The sequence below is a fragment of the Ovis aries genome, chromosome 2 (assembly GCF_016772045.2).
Source record: "Ovis aries strain OAR_USU_Benz2616 breed Rambouillet chromosome 2, ARS-UI_Ramb_v3.0, whole genome shotgun sequence".
Taxonomy (NCBI): Eukaryota; Metazoa; Chordata; class Mammalia; order Artiodactyla; family Bovidae; genus Ovis; species Ovis aries.
In genome coordinates, this window is record NC_056055.1 from 105,285,993 (window position 1) to 105,291,992 (window position 6,000).

Genomic DNA, 6,000 nt, shown 5'->3' on the forward strand with positions numbered 1-6,000 from the left:
ACTTACAGAAAAATGACAGGGGATCTCTCTCTCCACTATTATTTTGTAATTAATTTTTATTTGAGTACAGTCCATAGGGTGGCAAAGAGTCAGATGCGACTGAAGCAACTTAACGCACAGGTTTGTTTCGGAGTGTTCTGCTGTACAGCAGAGTGAGTCAGCTAAACATAAACATATTTTCCTCTTTTTTGGATTTTCTTCCCATCTGGGTCATCACAGAGCACTGAGCAGAATTCCCTGAGCTCTACGGTCGATTCTTATTAGTTACATATTTCATACATGGTAGTAACAGTGTATATATGCCAACCGCAATCTCTCAGTTCATTCCCCCTCCCTGTTATTAATTGGCCTCTGTGATCAGTCCTCTTTCCTCAGAAGCTGAAGAAAGATAGTAGATTATACTGTCTCCTTTCTTAGGAAATCAGCAGAGGCTCAGCTTTGTTCTGTCTTTCCGGCAGGTGGAGAGGTGAGAGCGGGCACTTCCGTCCATGCCCGGCCGCTTGCATGGGAACCTGGCTGCTAGTCAGGACTTGTCTTCCCCTCCAGCCCTGAGTGCGGGAGCGCTGGACATTCAAATGTTTGCCGGGCGGTAGTTATGACTTGGGAAAATTCCACAACCTACCCCTCCTTCCCCCCAGGCCCAGGCAGCTGGGGTGTTTAGATGTGGGTATCTGGAATGTGTGTGAGCCGGTGGGGAGAGGGGAACAGAAAAGGAGGGCCCTGGTACACTTCTGGGCCTGAGGCAGGAGACAGATGGGCCCCAGGTTGAAACTCCATAAAAGCAGGATGATGGAGGAGGCTGAGCCCTGCCCAGATAAGAGATAAAAGATCACATATTCCTACTCTCAAAGTCGAGGAGAACTTCTCAACTACACGTACGCAGAAAGGCTCCTTGGAGGCCAAAAAGGGAGGAGACGTCACTTCACAGTAAGTGATGTCAGCTACCCACGAGCCTCTTGGATAGAATCCCTCTTGGCTGAGAGATGAGCACACACAAGTAGGAGGTTCCTGAGATACACCAAATATGGCCTCAGGACCAGGCAAATCAGAGTGACTGGCCAAAGGAAACCTGAAGAAATGAGCAATAAAAGTAATTCAATCTGCCACGAGCGTGCAACTCAGCGACTCTCTCTCTCGGCCTGCCTGTGTGTCTATCCACACGTGCATGCTAAGCCTCTTCAGTTGTGTCCTCTGTCCATGGGGGTCTCCAGGCAAGAATACTGGAGTGGGTTGCCATGCCCTCCTCCATGGGATCTTCCCGACCAGAAATCGAACCCGCGGTGCTTACATCTCCTGCGCTGGCAGGCGGGTTCTTTGCTACTAGCACCACCTGGGAAGCCCCTATTTGCACATACTGTACTCTCTTCGCCCCTAATAAATACTTTACTTGCTTCACTACTTTCTTTCTCTGTGGGAGTTCTTTTCTGCAAAGCCAAGAAGCCAGGGCCTTGTCACTGACCACTGGTCTAGTGGCTAGGATCTGGTGCTCTCACTGCTGGGACCTGACCTCAATCTCTGGCCGGGAACCAATATCCTCCTTCAAGCCGCTGTAGGCAGAGGCCACACGAGGTCAGGCCTGGCGTTCATTCCTCTTGAGGGGTGGTCTCTCCTGATGCTGGAACAGGGCAGTGAGCACTTAACCCATCTGGCTGTAGCCCTCTTGTAGGCTGAAAGCTCCTGTGTGTCCTGTTTGGGAGACGGTTTTAGGCTGGAAGGCTGAGGCAGGACCCGAGTCTGTGGGAAAGAAATGAGCTAAGTCTGGGAAACTGAGGGCAGAGCAGTGGCGACTCCCTCTTGGGAGCCTGAGAAGAGACCTGAGGCTCAAAAGGCAGCTTGAGCCTTTGCCCTTCTCCTCTGGGCCTTCAGGCTGCTGCTCCGGATTCTACTGAGCCACCCAGCTTGGTCTCAGCTTCTGCTACTGCCCTGTGAGTGGTAAGGACGTCTGAAAATAGGGTAATTGCTAGGTGATCCTTGCAAGGTCAGCCCCTGCGGGGTGAGGAGGTAGAGAGCTGGCTGCTGAGGATCCAGGTTGGACCTGGCTGGTGAGGTGGGCTGATATCTTAAGGGCAGGTGGAAGTATTGAGGGGAAGTATTTTTAGGATAGAGAAGAATAGAACACATCTGAGATTGAGGAAAAGAATCAGGGAAGAAGTCCGTATTGAAGGTGGGAAAAAAAATTAAGGCAGGGGACAATCAGAAAAGTAGAAAGAAGTGAGCCCAGGTTTGGATGAAGGAAGAGGAGAAAATGGGATGGGTATAAGATGGAGAGGAAGAGGGAAAGGAGAGGGAGAAGAAGAAGGGATGGTAGAGAAGCTCACACCTTTCCTTAACAGAAGAGGAGGAAAAGATGGAAGACTAGGATCCAGGTCTCAACTCTCAGCCCCAAAAGAGCTTCCACTGGCTCAGCTGTGTCCCACCAGGGGTGACTCCGGCAGGCCAGGGTGGGCCCTCGGGAGTCTGGGTCTGGGGGCTACACAGAGTTGCCAAGCTGCAGATGTTGCTGGCCTCTTCTTAAGGAGAAAGTCTGACTCGTGGCAGTTCAGCCATCAGAATTCGATGCTCCCAGACCATCTGCTCTCAGCTCAAACAGGTCATTAGTGGGCTCGTGAGAAGGAGGTCTGGGAGGAGCTTGATAAGAGGCTGCACGCTGGGGAAGAGAGAGGACTGGACCACTGGTCAGGAGTGCTGGGATCCAGTCCTGAAGTTCCAGCTCGCCAGCTGGCAGCAAATCTCTTTCCTTCTTTGATCCCTGGAAAACGGAGACAGGAAACAGTGCCGTAAGTGTCCCAGGACTGGTCCCAAACTTCCTCCGCCCTGGGGTTGTCCCCACTTCTCAGCATAAGATCCGTACCTGTTATCTCCTGTACCCATAGCCTGGTTCCCACTCGGCTGGCCAGTAGGAATGCAGCTGCAAAGAGTGACGGCATGTCAGTGACACCAGGTGACCTATTTTCTGGTAGGGCATTCTCCTCCTCTCTTTTTACGGCTGAGGGGCAAAGGAACACTGCCCCAACTCAACGGCATTATTGATGGAGCTGTTGGGTGTTTAGATTGAGGTCCGGCAACCCTCCAATCCAGGAGCCAGCATCCTCTCTTGTCTTCTATGTTTCCCTCAGGAAAGGGGGTTGTCCCCTGCCCTCCACCCAAGAAAGCTCGTCGTGCTGAGACCTAAGCCCTCAGAGGGTTCTGAATTGCTGAAGGCCAGCCCCCAGTCTAAACAGCCAATAACTGCATCGATAATGCTGTTGGGTTGGGCAGAGTCAGCTGTCGTTGCCTTCATCGCACAGCAATCCCAGGGAGGCTTCTGGTTGGTTACGCCGGTGTCCCAGTTTCCTCCACGGGCCAGTCTTTATTGTTGGAGAGGTGGGTATTATGGCTTGTCAGGCCCTTCCCTGTGAGTAGGCAGCATGTCTCTCACCCGAGGAGGGAAGGGCAATCTGGGAAAGCAGATGGAAAAAAATCAGTGAAACAAAAACCAAAGCAAAACTAAAAACAGCTTCCATAATCTTCCACGGACCGCCCCAAACTGTTTGGTCTGCTGACTCACAGGGTCAATAACCTCAATAGCACTTAGCCTGTGGCCATCCAGGGTTGAATGTCTCAGGACTCCGCATGGTTCTGCTCAGCTGCCAAAACAAAGCACAACAGAGTGATGGTTTCAACAATAGACACATATTTCCTCTTCATTCTGGAGGCTGGCAGCCCAGGATTAAGATGTTAGCAAGGTTGCTTCCGAATGAGGGCTCTCTCCGGGGCCTGCAGACAGCCACCTCCTCCCTGTGTCCCTGGGGCCTCTCCGTGCAGGTACACGTCCCGTACCCCTTCTGTGTGTTCCCATTTCCACCTCTTATGAGGACGCTAGTCAGATTAGATTGGGACCCACCCTAAAGGCCTTACCCCGACTTGATCAACTCTATAAAGGCCCTATACAAATCCAGACCCACTCTGAGGCCCTGGATATTAAGGCTTCTACATATGAATGTTCAAGGAACATAATTCAGCCAAAACCTAACTCCATCCACAGAATTACACAGACGGTAGGATTTCAGAAATCCCAGAGTCCGTTCCCTGGCATTTGCAGTGACGCTCAGGGTCATGGAGCCTTTGCCCGGAGTCACAGAGGAAGTCAGTGCAGGGCAGGGGCCTGAGTCCTGGGGCTGCCCTGCTCAGCGGCATGACCCAGGTGGGCACCATCCTCACCTGTTAAGAAGTGGATGAGGAGTTCTCTCGCCCTGGGCTGTCTGTTGAGAACTCAGAGCACAGTTACACTCGTAAACATGCTTTGTAAACCTGAATCCTGCCACTGAACTGTACAGTCAAACGTGGTTAAGATAGTATGCTTTATGTTATGTGACTTTTACCACAATAATAAAAGACATTAAAGATAAAAGAAAATAAATCCACCCAGCTATCCTCAAGAAGTATAAAAGCAATCATGGTCTCCAGCCTGGATACATTTCTCTTGGGAATCTTTCTCTAAAAAATAAACCCAGCAGAAAGGAAAAAAGAAATAGAACAGAAAAGGATAAAGTTCACAGAAGAAAGGGGAAGGGAGAGGAATAGAACACAGGAGAACAGCTAACAGGGAAGAACAGGGAAATGGGGGTGAAACCTCGGGCTTAGTTATTCACATGCGTGTCCTGGTTTGTAATGTAGGCTGTGGTTCACAAAGAGCTTTGGAAGCCAGTGCTGTGCTTTCCAGCCCTTTGTCTGCAAGCATCTCTTCTAGGACGCAGGAGTTATGACTTTCAAAACCTAAATGAGAGGTCCTGACCCTGTTCAGTTTTGAATGGAGTTATTTCTGAAAAGTAAATGCTTTTCCTATTGGAGTTCCCAAAGATTAGGGATATGACTGCCAATCTGGTGAGCTTCTGGATGGCAGCTAAAAATCACGTTTCCTTGCTGCCTCAAGAATTTTTTCAGGGCCATACTCCCAGAATCTCCCGGTGCTTCTGGGCAATACTCCACTCGTGAATACAGAAGCTCCCCTACCCACCGATAACCTGGGTCATCCGGCTCCCCCCACCCCAGGACTATTTTTTTAAATCTAGTTTTTAGTGTCTATCTGGGCCATACATGTATGCAGTTTGAAGACTCAGACAGGCTCTCCATGAACAAAGGGCCGCTTCGCCTCTGCCAGATGCCTCCTCTTTTCTGCTCCCCACAGTCCACACTGGAGAATTTTTTATGGATACTTGTGACATTATCTCCACATCAACAAATAGCAAGTTTTGACCCCTGCTTCTTGATTTTTTCAGTTTTAGACATGATCTTTTTATTTCTTATTATGAAGCAAATTTAGCTCTTTCCGGTTTCTCCAACAGGCCCTTCTAATCTCACCGTATCTCCAGTAGAGTTATGTAATTTCTATAAGTATTTAGGGTCTGTAGTATGATTATATAAATTCTACTCACACTATGCGTTTTTCCCAAACACAATTTTAAGTCTTTCCTGGATAGAAATGACTCGATTTTTCATTTGCTTAATTAACTATATATTTAGCATTAATTCTACCCTTTAAACGGAGGAAGGAATGGCATCCCATTCCAGTACTCTTGCCTGGAAAACCCCATGGACGGAGGAGCCTGGTGGGCTGCAGTCCATGGGGTCGCTAAGAGTTGGACATGACTGAGTGACTTTACTTTCACTTTTCACTTTCATGCATTGGAGAAGGAAATGGCAACCCACTCCAGTGTCCTTGCCTGGAGAGTCCCAGGGACGGGGGAGCCTGGTGGGCTGCCGTCCATGGGGTCGCACAGAGTCGGACATGACTGAAGCGGCTTAGCAGCAACAGCAGCTACCCTTTAAACTAGCTGTCCCTAGTTGTGTAAGTCTCCTCTGAGTACCTTTGAACACACTGGGCAATGCAACACCACCACCTTCTTGAGGAAACCCCCCAGAGCCCTCCAACCTACTTCAAAATATTTCAACCTATTTCAAAATATAGGTTGTTTCCTAGGCCTGCTTCACAGTTTTTTCTTGAGCATTCTCTTCATTATT